Here is a 23,954-nt window from a genome sequence, read left to right on the forward strand (position 1 = left end):
AAGCCTTCTTAATGTGACAGCTAAGTTGTGTTCTGAGAGATGAACAGGGGTTAACCAAACACAGTTGGGGAGGGATGGGAGGAGAGCAGAGAGAAAGAACCTTCCTGAAAGAGCAGTATGAGAACTAGAAGGCTTGACAACATGCTTGGGGAACCCTGAGTATTTTAGTACACTTATAGGATACGTTACAAGGTGGGGAATTACTGGTAAGACAGGAAGACCAGGCCTAGGTGGTAAAGGGCCTCTAGTGTACAAAGTATTTTCACTAATATTATCTCACTTTATTCTTTCAACAACTCTGTGGATTAGCTAGGACAGGTATTATTTTATTTCCATATTAAAGAGTAGGAAACAGGTTAATTGAATTGCCTGAGGCTATGTATAGCAGCACAGCTATGATTTGAAGTCAGATTCTTTAAACTTTTGAGAATACAGAAGAATAAAAGAAAAAAGGAAAAAAAAAAAAAACCCAAGCCAATAAACCTAGCAGTTTCATTGTGGAAATGTAATCAATAGTATTATTTAAAGACTTTACTTATTTATTCATGAGAGACACACAGAGAGAGGTAGAGACATAGGGAGAGGAAGAAGCCATCTCCCTGTGGGGAGCCTGGTGCAGGACTTGGTCCCAGGACCCTGGGATCATGACCTGAGCCAAAGGCAGATGCTCAACCACTGAGCCATCCAGATGCCCCTCTTTTAATGTTTTTAAAAAATGAGTTTGGGTTGGTGATCTCCCTGTTTCTCAGCCACCTGCTTCTCCCAATGTCAGTGTTTATTGGGGATAAATGAGATCAGGAACAAATCAACATCATCAGCCTCATTATAACTGACTATTCCACAAGTTTGGAAATTGCAGTCTTTAATCCATATCATCTATCTCCAAATCTAGTGTTGGCCCCTCATTTGGGTGTTGCTTTGACCAGTGGCACTTCCTTCATTTTCCCCTGATTTCTAAAAAATTTCTGGTTTCTTGGGGAATGTAAAAGATATTTACTGCTTGTTTTCTTTCTAAAAATCATGTTGTTTCTTTAAAAAAAAAAAAGAGAAAGAGAACATGCACTTGTGTGAGCAAGCGGGGTAGGGGGAATGGGGTGGAGATGGGAGAGGGGCAAAGGGAGAGGGAGAAAGAATCTTAATCAGGCTCCATGCTCAGCACTGAGCCCCACTTGGGGATCAGTCTCAGACCCTGAGATCATTACCTGAGCCAAAGTCAAGAGTCAGGTACTTAATGGATGGAGCCACTCGGGCACCCCCAATATCATGTTTCTAACTATTGCTGCTTGCCAGAGAATTGTCTGAAGTTGACTGTTTTGTAAACGTCCCAGACTACGTAGAAATGGCAAAATACACATACTTTCAATTGCATACAAGCTCATTACGTCTCTGCAGTGCATCTATTTATCAATTCCTTAATTAGTCTACAAATATTTATTGGTTGCTTCCTGTGTGCCAAACATTGTGATCAGTACTCAGGGTACAATCCTAAACAATACAGAAATGATCCTTTTCCTTGCTCTTATAAAGCTTACATTCCAGAGGGGAATACAGAGAAAAGCATTAAATGTACAAATAAATAGTTGCAGGTTTTGATAAGTCCTGCAAAAGAAATAACGGACTAATGTAGAGAATTTTGGAGTGATGAAGTAGAAGGCCTCATTGAGGGGATGATGCTTTTAAACTAAGATATGTAAGATAAATAGAAATTAACCATTCAGAGAATAGGGTGTAGAGCATGTCAGGCAGAGAGAACATTTTAAAATGCACAAAGACCCTGAAAGTAGGTAAAAGTTTAGAGCTATGTTGCTCAAGATGGTAACCACAAGACGGTATGGGTACTGAAACTTGAAATGTGTCTGGTTCAAATACAGATGTGCTATAAGTATAAAATATATATTAGATTTTGAAGGTTTAGTGCTGAAAAAAATAATATAGCTAATTTTTTATGTTTACTATATATTGAAACATTTTGGATAAATTGGGTTAAGATAGATTTTCAAATTAATTTCACCTGCTTTTTTTTTTTTTTAGCTTTTAAAAACATAGCTAGGGACGCCTGGGTGGCTCAGCGGTTGAGCGTCTGCCTTCGGCCCAGGGCGTGATCCTGGGGACCCGGGATCGAGTCCCGCATCGGGCTCCCTGCATGGAGCCTGCTTCTCCTTCTGCCTGTGTCTCTCATGAATAAATAAAATCTTTAAAAACAAAACAACAACAACAAAAAAACCCCCAAAAAACCATAGCTACTGGAAAATTTAAGATTACATATGTATGTGGTTTGTGTTAATGGCTCATATTATATATATATATATATATATTTTTTTTTTTTTAAGATTTTATTTATTTAGAGGCAGAGACACAGGCAGAGGGAGAAGCAGGCTCCATGCAGGGAGCCCGACGCGGGACTCGATCCTGGGACTCCAGGACCATGCCCTGGGCCCAAGGCAGGCACCAAACTGCGTCGCCACTCAGGGATCCCCTCATATTATGTTTCTATTAGCTCTGGTTTAGCTCAACGTAGGAACTAAAAAAAAAGCCATTATGGCTGGTGCACATGGAACAAGAGTGAATGGTACTTGATAAAGTTGGTGTGGTGGGAAGAGACCTTTCAAAATGCTGCCCTATGCAATATCCTGTTTAATTCTGAGAGACTGAGAAAGGATTATTAAATCAGATTTTATAGACAATTAGTGCCCGAGAGCCACTACCCACCCATATAGTGCTACCACTTTTAGCATAGTATCTTTTTTTTTGCATAGTATCTTGAGTGTAGAATGTACTCTATCACTGTCAGCCAGAACAAACAAGCAAATAAATATTGATGGATAAATTGATTAAGTGGTTTTGAGGCTACCTCTTGGTGTCTATAATATCTAAGTAGATCTCTTGGTCAAAGATGAAATTTTCATTACCAAAAAATATCCTTCCCTGTAGGTTGACTCCTCTTGAAACTATTTCACAGTACACTTTCAACTTTTTTGTGTGTTTAAAAATTATACTATTAGGGGAGTATGTGCAGTGAGTACCCATATATTCATTATTTAGATTCTGTAATATTTTGCTGTATTTGAATATCTGTCCATCCCTTAAACCATTCATCAATCCATTTTATTTTGAAGTCATTCCAAATAAATTGTAGACACCAATGCACTTCACTCTTAAACACCAGCATTTGTATCAATTATAAAGAACCATACTCTTACCCATTACACTATGGCATTATATGAATAATATCTATCTGCTGTACCAGACCCTAAGCTGCACAGAATTATTTCTCTTTAACGCATGGCACCCTAAAGAGTGCGTTTTAATATAGTACCCTTTTCCTTAAAATAAAAATTATCTTTTTCTGCTCACCATTGTATTCATAGTTCCTAAAATAGAGTAGCCACTCAGTAAATACGTTTTGTTTGAAATCAAACTGAGGTCCATATGACTTCTTTACGGAGAGCATTTGTTTTTTTCTCAAGTTCAATAAACATACAAGAATCCTTTCAGTGCGTGGTGTTGGGAGAATACAGGAGAAAAGAAACCTTAGTGTGCTAAATATTTAGCTACCCAGTATGAATATCTCTGATCTGAGTCAAAGTTGAATGCATGCCCTGATGCTAGTAGGTAGCTAAGGGTGTGGGAAATTTTTAAGCTGATCAAGTTGAGCATTGGCTGCTTTGCCATTCTGGTTCTTTCTTCATACCATTTGAATTGAAGAATTCTATGTTACTGAAAAATGGCATTGAATTGAGGCCCTTGAGGCATACTTGCCTTCCAGAGAGTCCATTCTTTTTTTTTTTTTTTTTTTTTTTTAAAGATTTTATTTATTTATTCATGAGAGAGTGTCTCTGCCTCTCTCTGTCTCTGGCAGACACAGGCAGAGGGAGAAGCAGACTCCATACAGGGAGCCCGACGTGGGACTCGATCCCAGGACTCTAGGGTCACGTCCTGGGCCAAAGGCAGGCGCCAAACCGCTGAGCCACCCAGGGATCCCGAGTCCATTCTTTATAGTAATAACCAAGGCAACATTTCAAAATTGGCAGTTTCCTTTTAGATTTTTAGTTTTTTTTTAAGTGCTACATAATTTTGATAAGGCTTAACAATAATGCTAACTCTCTTCCATTGAAAATAATAGCCCTATTTCACAAACTATTTCATAACATTTAAATTCATAAATTAAAAATTCACTCAGGATTCCATTCTTTAACGAATAAACACTTTTGTTTCTTTTTTTCCTTACATATAAACATACATGTTTACATAGTTGTAATCACAATGTAGCCTAAATTTGTTGTTTGCCCTTTTTTCTTGACCTATAAACATTTCCCTATGTTATTTCTTAGTACTTGTAAGATTTTAGATGATCTTCCATAATTTGCCTTAAGCATTGAAACAGTGTTCTTTTTTTTTTTTAAATTTTTATTTATTTATGATAGTCACAGAGAGAGAGAGAGAGAGAGAGAGGCAGAGACACAGGCAGAGGGAGAAGCAGGCTCCATGCACCGGGAGCCCGATGTGGGATTCGATCCCGGGTCTCCAGGATCGCGCCCTGGGCCAAAGGCAGGCGCCAAACCGCTGCGCCACCCAGGGATCCCCAGTCAGTGTTCTGTAAGAGAAACAGAACCAGTAGAATTCTTTTTTTGTGGGGAAGCCTCAGATTTGCTCTTGAGGCCATTCAACTGTGATTGGATGAAGCCTACCATTAGATTAGGAAGAAAAATCTGCCTTCAGCCCAGGGTGTGATCCTGGAGACGGGGGATCGAGTCCCACATCAGGCTCCCTGCATGGAGCCAGCTTCTCCCTCTGCCTGTTTCTCTCTCCCTCCCTCTCTCTCTCTCTCTCTCTCTCTCTGTGTCTCTCATGAATGAATAAATAAAATCTAAAATAAGAATAATAATCTCCTTCATTTAATGTCAACTGACTTGTAGATATTTACTATATCTACAAATACTTTCAGGGGATTTAGATTAGTACCTAGATTTAATCAGGTAACTGGGTACTATAGCCTAGCAAGTGGATACATAAAACTAACCATCCCAATCATTTAGCTTTTCTTTTCCTGTTATAAATCACACTGTAATTTTATCTATAATACTGCATTTAGCTTTCTCCTTTAAAAGATAGTTTTTTAAAAAGATTTATTTATTTATTTATTTATTTATTCATTCATTCATTCATTCATTCATTCATGAGATACACAGAGAGAGAGGCACAGGCAGAGGGAGAAGCAGGCACCATGCAGGGAGCCTGATGTGGGACTCATCCTGGGTCTCCAGGATCACACCCTGGGCTGAAGGTGGCGCTAAACCGCTGAGCCACCTGGTCTGCCCGTGTTTTTTTTTTTTTTTTTTTTTTTTTCTAGAATGAATTCCCATAGGTAGGATTACTGGGTCAAGGGTTATAAAGACCAAATGGGCTCTTGACAGGATTTAATATTTGCAAACTGAAAATACCACCACAGTCTTTCTTTTAATGATTTCCTCAGGAGTTAATCAATTCAATTGACTCATTTCCTGTTTCCAAAAACCTGTGGTCTTTAACCCCCTTTGTTTTTTGGCTCTGGAAATAACTACTTTTATTCAGGTTATATGTTCAATTCTCCCTTCAATCTGCACCTATCATGTTTTCCCCTGAGTTTTTCTCAGGGGAAACCATCCCCTACCTACTTTGCTTTCCATAACACAGATAAAATAGAAGGTTCATATTTCTGCTACTGAATCTAAGAATCTACTTGGATTTGCATGAATTTTTGCCTTTGCCCATCTATCCTGCTCCTTTACATGCTTTTAGTTTCCTTCCCATGGTCCCATCTTAGAAACCTTACTTCACTGCATCTTTCCATTTTACTTTCTACTGAGTTATCCCAAGCAGCATTCAAATGTTCTATTAAAAAAAAACAAAAAACAACAACAAAACAAATGTTCTATTTAAATGAAATTAATTTTTCCTTTCCCTACAAACAAAAGCCCTCCGGAGATCCCATGTCAGCCTCCAGCTAAAACCTATCTTTGCCCTCCTTCAAAGCTAGTCCTTAAAAAAAAAAAAAAAAAAAAAAAAAAAGCTAGTCCTTAATAGCTGTTTACAATTTTTGCTTCCAGTTTTTTTTTTTTTTTTACCTATTTACCTGAAAGCCTATTCCAGTCTACTTCTACCTTCACCACCTCATCATAACCACTCTCACTAAGGCCTATAATGACCTCCATGGTGCCAAATCTACTTAAAAACAAAAACCATAGAGGTACAGATACTCAATAATCTCTTAATGTCATAAAAATATTCAGTTGTGATTCAAATGTTGCACCTTTTTTTTCTTGTCTAACAGCTTGAAGCAAAATCCAGATAAGGGCTACACAGAGAGATTGTTTGATAGGTCTTTTCTGTCTCTTTTACTCTAAAGTCCATCTCAATCTCTTTCTCACCCCCTTTCAGTTTATTTGTTGAAAAAACCGCATTGTTTTTTTCTGTAGAGTTTCCCACTGTTTGGATATTGCATCTTCCTTTTATAGTTTAACAGGTTCCTCAGTCCCGGTCCTGTATATTACGTGTATGTAGTATCTAGAGGCTAATTCAGATTCAGGTTTTTCTTTTGTTTGTTTTCCATGACCACTTTCTAGGTATCAGTGTGTTCTTTCATCAAGGGGCTCTTAATGCCTGGGTGTATTTCTTTATGTGATATTAGCAGCCATAGGATTTCCTTTTCCTTTTCATCTTAATGGAACTCTCTATTTGCCTTTTTTGGTTATGGTCTCTCTAAAATATTCTTTTGCCTTCTGTGATACACTTTCTTCATTTGCCTCTTGTCTCTGATCATTCCTTAGTTTATTTTGTTGTCTTTTTCTATCTTGATTTTATTTATTTTATTTTTAATGTTGGAATTCCTCAAGGGTGAGATCCTCTCTTCTAATGCCAGATTCTCATTATACTTGGTCTCATTCATTGTCCTGCCTTTGAATACCATATAAATGCTGGCAACTCCCGTATTTTTCCAGATATCTCTACCCTAAACATCTCTCTTTAACTCTAAACCATATATCCACTTACCCCACTTGATATTTCCACTTTGAAATTTTACATTTCCTACTTAATATGCTCTAAAACTGCATTCTTGATTTTTTCCCAGAAACTTGGTCTTCCCTCAGTTATCCTTGTCCTAGTGACATCTTTGTTTCTGCAGTTGCTCAAATCACAAATTTAAGATTCACCCCTGACACCTCCTGTTCTTCTATGCTTCATATGTACTCCACCCCCAGTCTTATCAATTTTATTTCCCATGTATTCCTTGAATCCATCTACCTCTCTCCATGTCTGTTGTTACCTCTCTAATCCATGCTACCACTATCTCTACCTTAGACCACCACAGTAATCTTTTTAACTGAGCTCTTTGCTTAAAACCTGTAAAGGCTTTTTGTTTTATTTAGGAGAAAATATAAAATCTTAAATGTGATTTATAGTGTTCTAAGAGACCTGATCCTTGTTTTTGTTTCTCTAATTTCATCTTGTGCCACTGCCCACTGCACTGGCTCTGCTTCAGTGATGGGCATTTTTTTATCTTGTTCTACAAAGTTTGAGAAAATCTTTCATGCCTTACGGTCTTCACACCTGTTTTCCCTTGGTATGTTATTCCCCAGTTCTGGTTTTTCCACAAGTCTGGTTTCTCTCTCTCCTCTTTTTCTTCTTTTAGAAAACAAATGTGGTCTAGAACCTGTCTAATCTAAAGAAGATATCCCCCTACCCAATTATCCTCTCACAGGACTTCATTATTTTCCATAATAGTTTATAATGATATGTAATTCTGTACTTACCTGTTTGTTATATGTCTAGACTTCCAGCTCTATAGAATCAAAGGTCATATCTCTTTTGTCACCACTGTGCTTCATCATGTAGTACAGTGTATGGAACAAAGTAAGTGTTGTAAATATTTGCTGAATGAATGAACTTACGCTATCAAGGATTACTAAGCCTTGGCAATTTTATCTCTGAAGTTATTTCAAATTTGTTTTTATTTTTCAATCTCCTCTGCTTGGTTTAGACCATAATCATCTTTTCTCTGGGCTTTTAACTGCCTCATTACTAGTGTCCTGGCCACCAGTCTTCCTGCCCTCTTATTCATTCATTATTCTGCCTGGAATAATGTTTCTAATGCTGTTACTGTCTTACCCAAAAGCAATCATTGTGTCCCCACTGCTTATAAGATAATATGTAAACTAAGTTGTTTTTCAGGGAACTTTATAATTTGACCTCACTTACTTCTTCAGCCTTATTTCTCCTGACCCTACTTCATCTCTCTAAAAAGACTTTCAGTTCCATTCACTTTTATATGTCTTATCATTTTCTTCCTTCAGCCTAGGGTTCCTTTTCCCTCTCTTCTATTAAAACTCTTTATTCTTTAAGATCCAACTTGGATGCCATGTCTTCCATATAGACTTCCAGTCCTTATCTATCCACTCATGATTACAAATTCTTGAGGGCGTGCTATACACTGAATGTTTATGTCTTTCCAAAGTTTGTATGTTAAATCTCAGTACCCAATGTGATGACTGGGGATGGAAGGCCTCTAGGAGGTGATTAGGTCATGATGATGGAACCCTCATGAATGACATTAGTGTTCTCATAAAAGAGACCCCAGAGAGTTCCTTTGCCCCTTCTGCTATGCAAGGACATAGTGAGAAGACAGCATGTATGAGCCAGGAAGAGAGTTGTCACCAGACACTGAATCTTCTGGTGCTTTGATCTTGAACTTCCCAGCCTCCAGAACTGTGAGAAGCAAATTTCTGTTTTTTGTAAGCCACCCAGTCTATGGCATTCTGTTATAGCAGCATGGATGGCCTAAGACAAGGTGGTACTTTTTTTCATTCCTTACTATATATACTCAGCATCTAGAACAGTGTGTGGCCTATAGTAGGCTGTCAATAAATCCTTGTTGAATGATTGAATAAAATAATTTACTTATTTACTCAGGTATTTATTAAGCTTTTTTTGAATGTCCATAGCACTCTCTCCGTCCTTTGCACTATAATTAGAAGTTCAGGGATCCCTGGGTGGCGCAGCGGTTTGGCGCCTGCCTTTGGCCCAGGGCGCAATCCTGGAGATCCGGGATCGAATCCCACATCGGGCTCCCGGTGCATGGAGCCTGCTTTTCCTTCTGCGTCTCTCTCTCTCTCTCTCTCTCTCTCTCTCTCTCTGTGACTATCATAAATAAATTAAAAAAAAAATTAGAAGTTCATTTATTATCTGTAGGAACTGATCACTTATAAAATTAATCCCCACTCAAGCATCCCTCCCTGCTCACCACTGGACTCTGTTTCTCAGTAAGTGTTTTCTAATGGTAGGATAATCTAACAATACAACGCAAATAGATTCTAAAATGAAAACTGAGCAAAAAAATGACAATTCCACGAAACAAAGACTTTTATGAATTTGAAATAATGCAATATTGGAGAGTCGCTTGAATCATACACACAAAAAATCATTGACAAATGAGGATTAAATGGTAGAGTTAGTTTAAAATTGAAGGAGAAATTAACACGAGTAATGACACAAAAGGAGATTCAGAGGGCGATGATTTGAGTAACAGGATTAAGAGAGACTCTTGGGAAAGATTGGTGAAGCTCTTGAATATTTTTACAAAATTGATTCTCTTATCAATGTGTTTTGAAAGCCAAATGTGAAGTGACAGATGTTCTTTGGCTTATAGGCAATTACAACTTAAATTTTTGTTAAATATTAAGAATTAGCAAAATTTATTTTACGTTTATCTTGATAAATTGAAGGCCTGATCGATTTTTTTTTAAAAAAATTTACTAGGAAATTTTGGTCTCTCATCAGTTAACTTAAATGGCATTAAAAATTTTTTTAAATAGCCTTTTTTGATATTAAACTCAGGTGATAAGAATCCCATTGTATGTACTAGTTTCTCCATTAGATTTAGTTCACCAAAGTTGGTGATTGTGCTTTATTCATTATATTCCTATGGTGCCTAGCTCAGAGTTTGGTACTTAGCAGATACCTAATAAATGTATAGGGATAGGAAGAAGTAAATAATAATTGAAGGGTTTGGAAAACTCCTTGAAAAGGTAATATTTGGTACAGAGTGTATATGGCAGGTGAGTGAATAGGGTTTGACTGTTACACTTTGTTAGGTCCAAAAGAAAAACCTCTCTTTCTTTTACAGGCTCCTGCCTAGTGTATACTTTAATATTCACAGTCTGTTCTCTGCCTCAATAGCTCTTGTTCTCATTGTAATTCTTCCTGGAGATTGAGATGGAAATGAGAAAGGCTTTGGGCTACTGCCTCGGCATCCACATTCATGAGAACTTAGAAATGCAGAGGGACCAAATGCCATGCCCTAGACGGATCCAGGTCAGCCAATCACTGCTTTCCTGCCTCTTCCTTTGTTCTCTGGGCCTCCAGTCTCCTCTGTGCTGGAGGTGCTACAGCTGTTTATACCAATTAATATAATGCTAATGTGACCCTTAATGAAAGGGTGGAAGCACTTGGGCTCAGCTGATGAATAACTGGATAGGGTCAACCTTCTAAGTACCTATTTCTTAACAACAATGGGACTAGGCACCTGAATACCTTTTCACATTGTTTTTGTAACCATGGAAACAGCTGGAAGAGATCATAGTTTAGGGAATCTAATCTCTAATTTTATAGGATAAGGAAAAAAAAAAACAACCCAGAGATGGTAAAGCTCATGCAAGATTAACTCCTTGTCTCCCATTTTAACAGATCTATGGCATGTAAATATGATTTTGTCCTCTTTTCATATTATGCAGCATTTAAACCCCTGCCACTGACCTAACTTTGAATCTTGTGGCTCTGCTTCATGACTGATCTGGGGAGAGTTGCTTAATGTCTGTAGTTTTAGTTTTCTTATCCTTAAAATGGTACTAATAATAGTACCTGCTTCGTAGGTTTGTTACTAGGATTACATGAAGCAGTAATTGTAAAGCACTTAGTAGATTCTGGCACATAACAAGTGTTCAGCAAGTGTTGACTATCATTATTAATACAGCATAAGGAAGCCAAAATGAACCTAATGACCAGTCCTTTAATTTACAGCTCTGTCTTTGAAACCTTTGTTCCTATTTCTTCTTCAGTTAGAATCTGAACCTTGTGAAGCAAGGATTTTGTTTGCTTGCTTCCCTGTATTCTCAGTAGCTAGAGTAATTTTTAGTGCATTTAGTTGCTTAGTAAATATTTAGTGAATTATTATTTTTTTAATTTTTATTTATTTATGATAGTCACAGAGAGAGAGAGAGGCAGAGACATAGGCAGAGGGAGAAGCAGGCTCCATGCACCGGGAGCCCGACGTGGGATTCGATCCCGGGTCTCCAGGATCGCGCCCTGGGCCAAAGGCAGGCGCCAAACTGCTGCGCCATCCAGAGATCCCAATATTTAGTGAATTAATGCTCTTAGGGAAAATCTGCTCTGCAAAACACTTTTAGATACTCCAGTGACTTGAAGCCTTTATTTTTACAGTTGTTTATGTGAATTTGCACTTGTCTTTATAATATTTGTATTGTATCCTTTATCTTTTCAGTTATCTTTGTTTCTGTCTACATTGTAAATCTTTGTGGGTAGGAGACTGTGATCTCACTATGGAATTTCTTTGTGGCTCCTAGCATAGCGTATTTTTTTAAATACATGGTTATTAAGGTTTAGTAATTCCTGACAGTTGACTCTAAAAATCACTAGTATTCAGTACTAATTTATTGAGCAAACAGCAGTGTATGCTGTGGCTTGCGTCAATCGCATCTCTAAGAAGTTGTGCATTCATAGGGTCAGTCCTTAGTGGCAAGAGACACTTTAATGCCTTTGTAAATGTTGTTCTTTACACATGAAATACCCCTTTCCTTCCTCCTTTGCTCCTTCTCTGTCAGATGTCTTGCTGCTTTCTTTAGGGCTCAGTCTCCTCTGTCAAATCTTTTTACTTCCTTTTTTCTGGGATTAAATCCTTTATATGTAAATCTCTTCATGGAAGAAATGAATAGCTTTTGCAAATAGATGAGGGCTGAATTCCAGACTGCGGAAAGAGTTGCTGCAAAGACAAGGTCAGCTGTTATAAGAACGTGATAGTAAATAATAAATATTATCTTTAGTGTAGGGCAGTTTATTGGTCAGGTTTCTTATTAACAGCGGCAAGTAATAGAATCCACTCTAGCAGGTTCAAGGAAAAATGCTTTATTAGAGGGTGCCAGAGAGATTAAAAAGCCTTTGGGAGAGTAGAAGAAAAGGACCCAGCCTGAGCTTCCAGGAACAAAATCTCTTTGCCATAGTCCTGAAGCTGCAGAATCAAGAAACTGTTGCCACAACTACTAGATCTAGAACTGTGCTGCTTCTGCAGTTTGCCCCAACAAGAGGCATGTCCTGTGCCCAATCTCTCCACTCATCTACTTTCATTCCAAGTTAGTATCTAGTGTGAGAGCATCTGATTAGCAAAACCTAAATCACACTTAGATGGGAATCTGAGAAATGCGTGTGTGTGCATATATATATTCCCCAAGCTGGCTTTCATCATGGTGGTAAATTGGCTGATAGAACATTTGAGGAGATAAGTTTTTTTATTAACCAATGGATGAGAAAGATACATAGATGGAGACAGGAAGGGGGAGGGAAGGAGGGAGGGAAGGAGGGAAAGAGATGGGGAGAGAGGCAGAGAAAGAGAGATGGACACTGACTTCATCTCTCAAAATGGGAAAAAAAAGTCTTTAGTTCATTTGGATCAACTTAGGCCATTTATCCATCCCTTAACTACGAGAGTTTTCAGAGACATACCCGAAGTTAATTGGTTAAGCCTGAGTTCTTGAACTAATGACTTTCAGGGAGAATGGTTTAAATATTATGGTTTGAATGTGGAATCAAGACTTACCTCTGGAGCTAGGTTTGGGGTCAGCATTATCTTAGTTAGAACAGTGGTTTCCAAAGTGTGGCCACAAGGGAACTTGTTGAAAATGCAGATTCTAAAAAAAAAAAAAAGAAAAAAAAAAGAAAATGCAGATTCTCAGGGCATGTACGAGACCCACTGAATCAAAAACTCTGGGCGTGGGGCCCAGGAATCTATTTTTTTACAAGCACTCCAGGTAATTATGACTCTGACAGCATGCTAAAATTTGAGAAATGCCTTAGTAATATAAGCTGCTGAGAGATGAATACTGGATAAAAATTAGGGCTCTATTAGGAAGAGGGAAGAAGAGAATGAATGCTGGGTAGGCAGCCAAAAGCATTCATTTCAAACTGTAAAGGTAGGGGTCAGTTAACGAAGAATCTTGAATATCTACCTACAAGGTTGTTCTGAGAATAAGACTAGGTAATGCATGTGTGAAAGCCCTGTGCAAGTGAAAGAGCTAGATTATAGTAGGGGTGAGATAGAGAGTACATTGTACTTGGAGTCAGAGGTTGGCTTCTTATCCTGGTCTCTTTACTTCTTGGAGCTTCAGACTCCTCTTTTGTAAAATAGGAGCTAGAACCTCTAAGGTGTTGGAAGAGTTTAAATGAACGAATATATGTGGAAGTTCATTATTTAGTGTATTAATAAGTAAAAGTTTACTGAAAATGCTTGGCCAAAGTAATATGAACTTTATTCTGAGGACAAGGGTAAGTTAGTGTGCTTCCTTAGGACTGTCTTTCTTCCTAAGGCAATTCCCTAGTTCTTAGCAATTGTTTCAGGTCTCAGGTCTATAATCATATTTAGATAAGCTCTGATTTAATTTCATGAGCAATGGTTTTTGCCTCTGCAGTCTTTTCTTGGGGCATTATTTGAATTATTTACTTCGGCTGTCGCAGGGATATAGAGGTTTCTTTTTGCTCTTGTAACTAATGTGTCCTCAGGGTGATGTGACCATATATATTTTACGTTCTGCTTTGGCAGATTGCTTTTTATTTTCTTCTGTGAGGTCATTTTAATTTGTAACACTGTGGCCTCTTCCTCCTACTTTCTGTTTTTTACACATTTCACATTTTCTAGATAGAGAATTTTTATAAATTTCTATTAGATTATAGTGGGACAGGTGATCAGGAATGGTTTGGACCCTCTCTTTTACTTTATATAAGAAACTAAGACAGGGAAGTAATTTGTCCAGTCCTGTATCCTGCTTCTTACTCTTTTCCTATTTCCTGGCATGAAAGAACTTGAATCTGGGGTTAAATTTCATTTTTTCCCGCTATATATTAATCAAAAGTCTCCTGTGAATTGTTTACATCTAATGGGATTTAAAGTCAGAAGCCTGGGGCAGCCCAGTGGCTCAGTGGTTTAGCATCGCCTTCAGCCCAGGGTGTGATCCTGGAGACCTGGGCAAGCCCCATGTCAGGCTCCCTGCATGGACCCTGCTTCTCCCTCTGCCTGTGTCTCTGCCCGCCCCCCCCCCCTTCTCTCTTTCTGTGTGTCTCATGAATAAATAAATAAAATCTTAAAAAAAAAAAAAGAAGAAAAAAGTCAGAAGCCTGGTCTGAAAGTGAAGCAGAGCTGACATCCCAACCTAGGAAAAAAGATTACCTAGTGAGTAGAAGTGTTGTGGATTCAGTAGTGGAAAGAAGGGCCCACCATGGACATACTCTTCACTTCTAGACATACTTGGCACGCTCTTAGATGGTGGTAGTTATTGGGTATGCCAACATTGCATTATTAGATGGCTTGTGGTCTTTTCTGTGTTTACATCTAGGGTATTTGAGGAAGGAAAGAATGAAATGAAATGAACAATTTTTACTTTGCTCCTGAGCACTTCTCACCTTATCTATACTACAAATAACAGTTAATGTTTGTTTCTCTTAGAAAGTTACTGTGGGGTGGCAAGGAAATCAGAAAAATGTCTCATAGACTTGTTGGTACTAATTAAAACCTAGATTGCCAGCTGAAGGGCAACCTAAGGACTATTCAATTCAACACCTTTATTTTATGAGTGAGAGGCCAAGAGGAGAAAGTAATTCACCCAATGTTTTAAAAAATATATATATATATTTTCTGGCTACAGGTGTATTCAACATATATATATTTTCTGGCTACAGGTGTATTCAACACAAAACAACCTTCTCTGACTTTACTGAGGTGGCTGACCACGTCCATGGCAAATCTATCTCTAAACTTTGCTGACCCAGCCCCAACCTCAGCTTTCTTGTCAGCACTAGGGGGCACAGCACTTTGTCTGTAGGTGTCTCTCTCTGTCAACTTCCCTTCGGCTAGTCTTGCTGGTCACTCTCCCTCCAGACCTTTGGGCTGTGGCCTGCCAGTGTTAGAACTGCTGTGGTGTAGAGTGGCAGGCACAATCTCAGGGGGCAGGTGGAAGTAATCACAAAGATACTGGATACCCTCTTGGTAAGTTTCAAGTAGAAATGTCTCCAGGCAATCTATTCCTTAATGTAGACTTGTGATTTGAGAGACTGCATGGACTTGATGATGTGAAGATTGGGTACATTCTTGTCTGCTAGCTCAGAGTGTTTAGGCATGTAGATGTCCTTTTTGACCACCATCACTCCCTCCTTGAAAAGGAGTTCATGAATGACAGTAGGGTTCTTCTTGGACGTCAACATCCCAGCGGGTACTATGTATAGGGCTGGAGCTAGAAAGGAAAGCAACCACTCAATATTATACAGTAAGTTAGTTACAGAGTCGGGACCATATCTCAGCACTTTGGACTCCCTGTTAAGTTCATTTCCACTATACCCCTTTGCAGGACACACTGTAAGAGGAAATGTTGGGTAGTGGAAGGCACATAGGCCTGAGGGCAAAAGATCTGGGTATGAACCATGGCTCTGCCACTTACTGATTTGTTCCTGAGAAAGCAATATCACTTCCTCAAGTATGAGTTTCCTCATTTGTAAAATGAGATAATACTGATACTTCTTTTACCTGCCTTGCAGGGTAATTATTAGGATAAAATGTGAGATGCAGTGGAAAAAAGGAAGACTAAAGTGAACATGGCAATTTGCCTGTGGATTTCAGCTTTGTCACCTATTAACTGTGATTTTGGGGCAAGTCACTTTGTTTCTATGAACACAGTTTTTTCTTTGTAAAATTGGGACAGTAGTAATTCCCCTGCAGAGCTGTTTTAAGGACATTAGTGTATGTAAAGCATTCAAAATGGTGCCTAGTTAAAAAAAAAAAATGGTGCCTAGTACATGTGAGATCTTCACAGAAGATTTAGTTCTGTCTTCTCAGAACTGTTCTTCTAAAAACTTAAAATAGATATAGCAGAACTCGTTCTTCTGTGGCTTTAAAGCTATCTTGTAAAGTTTGATTCAGAGGCTGTAGGTGGGGTAAGGTATGGGCTTTGTGGTTAGTCAGGTTTCTGTTCTAAACTATAGTGGCCCATGGTTAGGCTTTTTCTTCTTCCAGAGAAGGGCTTGTAGAAATGACAGACACTGAATGCAGTAAATTGATTGAAGAAGAGGTGGAGGAAATTTGGTGACTGGGAAACTCGGAAAGGAGAATGCCTGACCTACAGTAGATATGTAATCATTTTTTTATATAAATTTATTTTTTATTGGTGTTCAATTTGCCAACCTATAGAATAATACCCAGTGCTCATCCAAGTGTCCCCCTCAGTGCCCATCACCCACTCACCCCCACCCCCCACCCACCTCCCTTTCCACCACCCCTAGTTCATTTCCCAGAGTTAGGAGTCTTTCATGTTCTGTCTCCCTTTCTGATATTTCCCACTCATTTTTTCCTCCTTTCCCCTTTATTCCCTTTTAATATTTTTTATATTCCCCAAATGAATGAGACCATATAATGTTTGTCCTCTTCCAATTGACTTATTTCACTCAGCATAATACCCTCCAGTTCCATCCACGTTGAAGCAAATGGTGGTAGATATGTAATAATTTTTATTGAAAGAATGACTACCTGAAATGGAGAAATACTGTGGGCCATAGGGGTTCATAAATAACTGGTGGCCCCAAATTTCTCATCCAAGCTCCACTTTGCTGAGGTATTTGGATTTAATCAAGCTTTTATAATCTTAACCTGATGAATTTGTGGAATTTAAGGTCTTGAGTTTTTTAAGCTTTTCTCTACTACCAACTTCCCTTTACCACCTTGGTCAGGCCAGACAACTATTTCCTTCATTCCTAATTATTGTGTGGCTAGGTTCCTCTTTCTGGTTTTTAATTCTGGAATGGAGTTGGTGGTTCTAATGCACGAAAGTTAGAGAACGGGAAATCTGTATGATCAGGCAAACAGCATTTCCTCAGAAGTTCCAGGATTATGGGAAAGCTAATAGGTTCACTCCTTCTTCCTCCCCAAAAAGGATATTTTTGTATAAACCATTAATTCAGTAAATACATACTAATCATGTATACTATAGATCAGACATTCTTCTGGGTGCTTTGAATATGTTATCTCACCAAATGCTTAGTAACCCTTTGAGTTAGGCTGATAATATTGCCCTCAATTTTACAGATAAGGAATATAGAGTTTAGATGAAGGAAATGACTTGCCTTAGCTAGTAAAAGGTAGACTCAGGATTTGAACCCAGGTCTTTATGACTCAAAGATAATCACTGATTGCCGTGTCTGTCTACCTTAATAGAATGGGAACTCCTTGAAGGTGGAGGTCTTGTCTGATTCAAATCTGTGTTTCCTATTTTCAGCACAGAAACAAATAGAGTAATTTTTTCTTTACATTTTTTGAAGTTTTTACTTAAAGTCCAGCTGGTTAACATACAGTATAATATTAGTTTCAAGTGTGCAATATAGTGATTCAACATTTCCATACATCACCCAGTGCTCATCACAGCAAGTGCACTCCTCTATTAATGAAGTAATACATAATTGATGCCTGTGTTATTCTGAAGCCCTATGGGCCCTCTCTCTTTAAGCCCACTGCCTACTTTCCTCTACAGTCAGTTGCCTGCTTTAGTTTAGTTTTCTTTTTTAGGCTGTTCTTGTGTGAGCTAGCGTTCCCTTTTGAGGTTGAATTGAATTGTGTAATGCCTCAGGAAGTGGCTGAAGCACCTTCCTCAAACCTGGTTGCATCAAAAGCCCACCAAGTCAAGTCCTGTTCCAAAGAGGAAGAGAAAGCCTGGGCTCCTTAGTTAGTAGATAAGAGTTTCTTCTTTGAGGTCCTTGGGCTAATTTCACCATTTAAAGAAGGGACATTTACTTAAATTCTTTTTTTAAAAATATTTTTAATTTATTTATTCATGAGGGACAGAGAGAGAAAGAGAGAGGCAGAAACATAGGTAGAGGGAGAAGCAGGGTCCCTGTGGGGAGCCCAATGCAGGACTCGATCCCAGGGCCCCAGAATCATGACCTGAGCCAAAAGGTGATGCTCAATCACTGAGCCGTCCAGGCGCCCCTTCTTTTAAATTCTAAATACTCCACTCTGTATGTGATGGTTAACTCAGGCCATTTTTATGTCACTTTTTAATTTCCATCTATCTTCCTAAGTCTGACCCTTGGGTCATACAAAATAAATTCAAGCTCTTCTCCGTATTACAATCCTTTGTAATCACAGGGTGATTTTATTTCTTTTCTTTTTTACTAAATATTTTCTTAGTAAGTTTCTTTTTTTTTTTTTTCTTAGTAAGTTTCTAAGATGACCACCTCTCCTTGCCTCTCATACCACTTTTCTCTCCACAAAAAAAATCCCTATGGATAGGCTTTTTATGCTAATTTTGTTGTCCTGTGTAACTCCTTCACTTCTCTCAAGTTTTTTTTTTACTGTTGCTTGGATAAGCCATATATACCTCTTTCATGCCTCCCTGACTTGTTTCTCATAGTTTCTTTTGTGTAGTATGTTCTTTGCTTGCTGTACTTCTGCTCAACAACCTTCAAGACTGTTAAAATATCTGTCTCTGATACCTTCCTTTCCTCCTGTTCCAGACAGAATATCCTTTTTCTCAGTGTTTATGTAATGCTTTGTTCCACTAGCTATGGCAGCATTTACTGTATTGTACTTATTTGTACTGTATTGTAATTATACTTGTTCATCTATCCTTCCTCTCCCTAAACACTTCTCAGTCAGTCCTCCCAATATTGGAAGTACCTGTCATAGATGAGGTAGTCAACATTTATAGAGTGCCTTACCGCTGTGCAAGTTGCCATATACTCTCACTTAATCCTTGCAACAGGTCTCTCATGTATGTATTAGGCCCATTTTACAGATGAAGTAATTGAGGCCCAGAGATTAGTGATCTATTATGATCTTATAGCTGGTAACTCAAAGGACTGGGTTTCAAACCTATTTGCTGACTTCAAAGCTTGAGCTATGTTTAGAACTATTCTTTTGATTCTAATTCAGTATTCTTTTTGTGCATATCATAAAAACACAAATTGAGTATATAGATGTGTTTTTTTTTTTTTATAGATGTGTTTAATGCAGTGATGGATAAGAGTTTAAATGAGAGTAAGGTGCAGATAGCAGTGGCACTCGCATAATTGCTGTGTATTAAGAAATGGTCCTGGATTTGTTAATGCCTTAATCGGTAAATATTTGCTGAATGAAGGAATCATCAGGCTACTGTAGGCAGTCCTATAATTTAGCACTTACAAATGAATTTGTTTTAGCTGATTAGCAGATGTAACAACACCTACCTTAGGGCATGTTCTGTTCTAAAAAGGGATGTAAAGCTGCTTCTCTCACACTACCATGGGTAATGTGGATGAGCTCAGCTTTGACCTGAAACAGTGTTTCTGAAATCTTTCACTTCCAAGCTTTGTCATATTTTTGTCAGGCACTGTTAACCTACTTTTTCAGAGCTACAGAATCAGACAATTAGAATATGAATTGGAATATGAGGTTCTTATTCTAACTGTTTGTATACCCTAAGCTATTACCAGAGAGAACCTAAACACAAAGGACTTGGTGTAAAGGAAGCCAAATGGTAGACCTTGGGAAATGGTAGTCCTTGTTTTGTGACATGGGCTATTGAGTCATTCTACATTTTCTTTTTTTAAATTTTATTTATTTATGATAGTCACACAGAGAGAGAGAGAGAGAGAGAGAGGCAGAGACATAGGTAGAGGGAGAAGCAGGCCCCATGCACCGGGAGCCCGACGTGGGACTCGATCCCGGGTCTCCAGGATCGCGCCCTGGGCCAAAGGCAGGCGCCAAACCGCTACGCCACCCAGGGATCCCTCATTCTACATTTTCTTAATTTGACTAATAGCAAATGTGTTACAGAAAGGTAACAAAAATAAGATGACTATGGTTCAGGCTCTTGTTAGCTTTATGTGACTTGGGGCAAATGGTTTATACTTCCTAGGCCTGTTCCTTTAGGGTTTTAATCCAGTGATTCTTTCCAGGGGATGTGATCCTGCTGTCCAGATACCACACATCTCTGTTGCTCAGGGACCATGCTGTGCTGTAAATTACAACTTCTTTTGCCTTTCTTGTTTTAGGCCACAGATCCTCCATTCACTATGTATAGTCTAAGAATTTGTTGAAATCTGTCATCTTCTGATGTCTCATACTCATTCTCTTCCTTGTTGAGTTTTATAGCTTTGCTATCATTTTAGTATGATTTTTAGGTAGGAACATAGGTAAATGTGTTTTTAATTTGCCAAATTTAACTGGAAGCAAACTTCAAAGGAAGTTAAAGGTAAAGAAGATGAAGTTGCATTTATATCTGGAGTTCCAAAAACTTCACCATGAAAGTAAGTGAGAGAGTCTGGACCTTCTCAGGAGATGTCCTAGGTTCAGATTTTGACTTCATCATCTACTAGGTATATGACCTTGGACATATTACTTCCCTGATCCTCACTTTTGAAATTGGAATTTTAAAAAAAGATTTATTTATTTATTTTGAGAGCGAGAGGGAGAGAAAGAGAGCATAAAAGGAAGTTGCAGAGAGAGAGGGAAGAGAATCCCAAGCAGACTCCCTACTGAATGCAGAGCCTGTGGTGGGCTTGAGCTTGTGACCCAAAGATCATGACCTGAGTTGAAACCAAGAGTCTGATGCTTGACTGACTGCACCACCCAAGTGCCCCTGGAATTTTTTAATTGTTAATTTTTATATATTTTTAAGATTTGATTATTTGGGAGAGAGAGCACATGCATGAAAGCATGAGTGGGAGGAGGGGCAGAGGGAGAAGAGCAAGCTGACTCTGCTGAGCAGGGAGCCTGACTAAGGGCTCCATACCAGGACCCCAAGATCATGACCTGAGCCAAAATCAGACACTTAACTGTGCCATTCAGGTGCCCCTGGAATTTTTTCTTAGAAGAGAAAAGATACATCAGAAATTGCACTAAACTAGTAATCAATACATGTGTTTGCTTTTAGCAGACTAAGGGACTTTGACCAAATCCTTTCCCCTTTTTGGGCCTCAGTTTCCCTCTGTAAAATGAGGAACTTGACCTTGGTGACCTCTAAATTCCTTACTATTTTGAGTCCAACATTTTCCTAATTCCCGAAGAGCACTGGTCCTTTAATATTAATGTCTAGCCCTTTGTTCAGTATGATTAAGGCCTAGGATTCAGACAAATGGGACTGGGTATTCTGAAGTCTGTATATATCTACCTACCATACTGACCAGATCATGATACTTTTAAAAAGAGGAATCACAGTATACAAATCCATGGCTCTTAGATAGTACATGGTAATTAGGCAGCTATTTAAAAACATTTCACTCTTTTTTCCTTTTTCTCTTGGGATTAAGACAAGCCAGGGTACCTGAGGCATTAGCATGGGAAGGAGTAGCTTTTTGCTTTTTGCAGCTTGATTATTGTGTCTGTTCTAGCAGGAGAGAAAGACACTAAGATTATTATGACATTAAGTGATGAATGTATAATAGAGGGATGTACAAAGTATTAATCTAAGCAAGGAGTGGGAAGTGGGGAGAGGAGGCAATGAAGCCTCCAGAGGTGAGGTAACACTCGAGAGTGGAAGAATGAGCTTCCACGGAGCTTCATCAATTTGAAAATGTGTTGAGGGTCTTTTAGGGTTGCTCTGCCTTTTCTCTGGGCTTCAGCACAACCTGGAGGGCTCATTTAGAAAATCATTAGAGCCTATTAGGAACTGAGAATTTTTTTTTTTTTTTGAAGTCTGAATTAGTGTTTTTCTGATGCTAGCTTGGACTTTATACCAGTGGATACCTGGAATAAGACACCTGGCCAGGTTGTTCTTAGTCTGTTTGTGGTTTGGGTATTGTTAATGGATGTATATCAATAGAAAATTATGTCTGCCTTTCTGAGAGCTACCTGAGCGAATTTGAGAGAGAACTGTTTGGAATCTCTACTTTCTGTCATCCCAGGTTAACCTATTTAAGATACCTTGACATTTAAGTCTCTCAATACATCTTGCCAGTGTATTTTTCTTTTTGGATTAAAAGTTGGCTCTATTTTGATTTGCTACTTTTTGCGTGTTGATTATTGGGCATCTAAACTTCTTAGTTCATAGGCTAGCACAGAAATAGTGAATAAAACATTTTTATTACATAAACAACAAATATTATTGTATTTATTTTATGCTACTTGCTGTGCTTAGCTTCTAGAGATACAAGAGTAAGATCCAGTTACTCTCTAGGAGAAGCTCATAGACTACTGGCAAAGAGAAAACAAAGGGCACCTGGGTGGCTCAGTGTTTGACATCTGCCTTTGGCTCAGGTGATCCTGGGGTCATGGGATGGAGTCCTGTATTGGGCTCCCTGCGGGGAGCCTGGCTTCTCCCTCTGCCTGTGTTCTGCCTCTCTCTGTGTCTCTCATGAATAAATAAATAAATAAAATCTTTAAAAAAGAAAGAGAAAACAATACTTTAGGAACTATTGATTAAGAATGTTATGAACTGTGATAGGCACTGGGGATGAATGAGAGAATCTCAACCCCCAATGTGTGTATAGCCCATTGGGAGGTGGAATGGTGAGAAGGAGCCTACCCTGTAAGCCAGTAACTAATACAATGAACAAGGGAGAATGTGGTATTTATCATAAAAGAGAGAGAGGGGGGCTCCTCGCTGGTTCAGTTGGTGGAGCATGTGACTCTTGATCTTGAGATTGTGGGTTCGAACCCCACATTGGCTAGAGAGATTACTGAAAAATAAAATCTTAAAAAAATTAAAAAATAAAAGAGAAATAGTATGTATGCATTGAGGAAGATACCACTTTAGGGTTGTACTAGATGGTCTGTAAACTATCTCTCAGTCCCAAACACTGTAAGATTCTGTGATATTGTGAATTTTGCACTTACGAGGACTAAAGAGTAAATGGTATTATATATACCAAAAACTCATGAAGAAAAATGTTGATTTAAGAATAGCTAATTCCAATGTAACAGAATTATGGAAGTAGGAAGAGTGATTTTCAAGTTATTAAATTCTAAAACAACAGTAGTGATTGTCAAACATTTTCCAGAAAGTGATCAGGTGAGCAAATGTTTCCTGAATATTTTTTCTGAGATCAATTTCTCCCTAAGAGTGATAGATGACAAAGAAGTATAAAATGGTATTTCTGCTCCAGAGAGGCTTTGATTTCTCTAGGACTATAGGATGTATATGCTAAGAAATTGAACAGTTCCACCAAATAAACTGGATGCAAAGTTTAAGGGTTTATAGAAATGGGGATGATTAGTTTCCTAGACCTCCGGGAACAAGGTACCATAAACTAGTTGGTTTAGAACAACAGAAAATTATGGTTTCACAGTTCTGGAAGTCACAAGTCCAAAATCAAGGTGTCAGCAGGGCCATCCTCTCTTTGAAAGTATGAGGGGGGGATCCCTGGGTGGTGCAGCGGTTTAGCGCCTGCCTTTGGCCCAGGGCGCAATCCTGGAGACCCGAGATCGAGTCCCACGTCGGGCTCCCGGTGCATGGAGCCTGCTTCTTCCTCTCCCTCTGCCTGTGTCTCTGCCTCTCTCTCTATGTGTGACTTTCATAAATAAATAAATAAATAAATAAAATTAAAAAAAAAAAAAAAAGAAAGTATGAGGGAAGGCCCTTCTCCTAGCTTCTGGTAGCTTCGGGTGTTCCTTGGCTTGTAGATTCTTGTGTCTTTTCACAGTCGTGTGTGTGTGTGTGTGTGTGTGTGTGTGTGTGTAT

At 38.6% G+C, this 23,954-nt stretch overlaps 1 protein-coding gene, 1 long non-coding RNA gene and 1 pseudogene across 3 annotated transcripts in view; 2 read left to right on the top strand and 1 right to left on the bottom strand.

Annotated features, from left to right (window-relative positions):
• LOC112642132 (uncharacterized) overlaps window positions 1-23,954 on the top strand; it is a 226,159-nt gene that overhangs the window by 87,957 nt on the left and 114,248 nt on the right. The gene's annotated exons all lie outside the window — the stretch shown is intronic.
• The window catches only part of PAK1 (p21 (RAC1) activated kinase 1), a 144,611-nt gene that overhangs the window by 7,606 nt on the left and 113,051 nt on the right, over window positions 1-23,954 (top strand). The gene's annotated exons all lie outside the window — the stretch shown is intronic.
• LOC112642134 (40S ribosomal protein S10-like) lies at window positions 15,027-15,516 on the bottom strand (annotated as a pseudogene).

Source organism: Canis lupus, chromosome 21 (assembly GCF_003254725.2).
Source record: "Canis lupus dingo isolate Sandy chromosome 21, ASM325472v2, whole genome shotgun sequence".
NCBI classification, from domain to species: domain Eukaryota; kingdom Metazoa; phylum Chordata; class Mammalia; order Carnivora; family Canidae; genus Canis; species Canis lupus.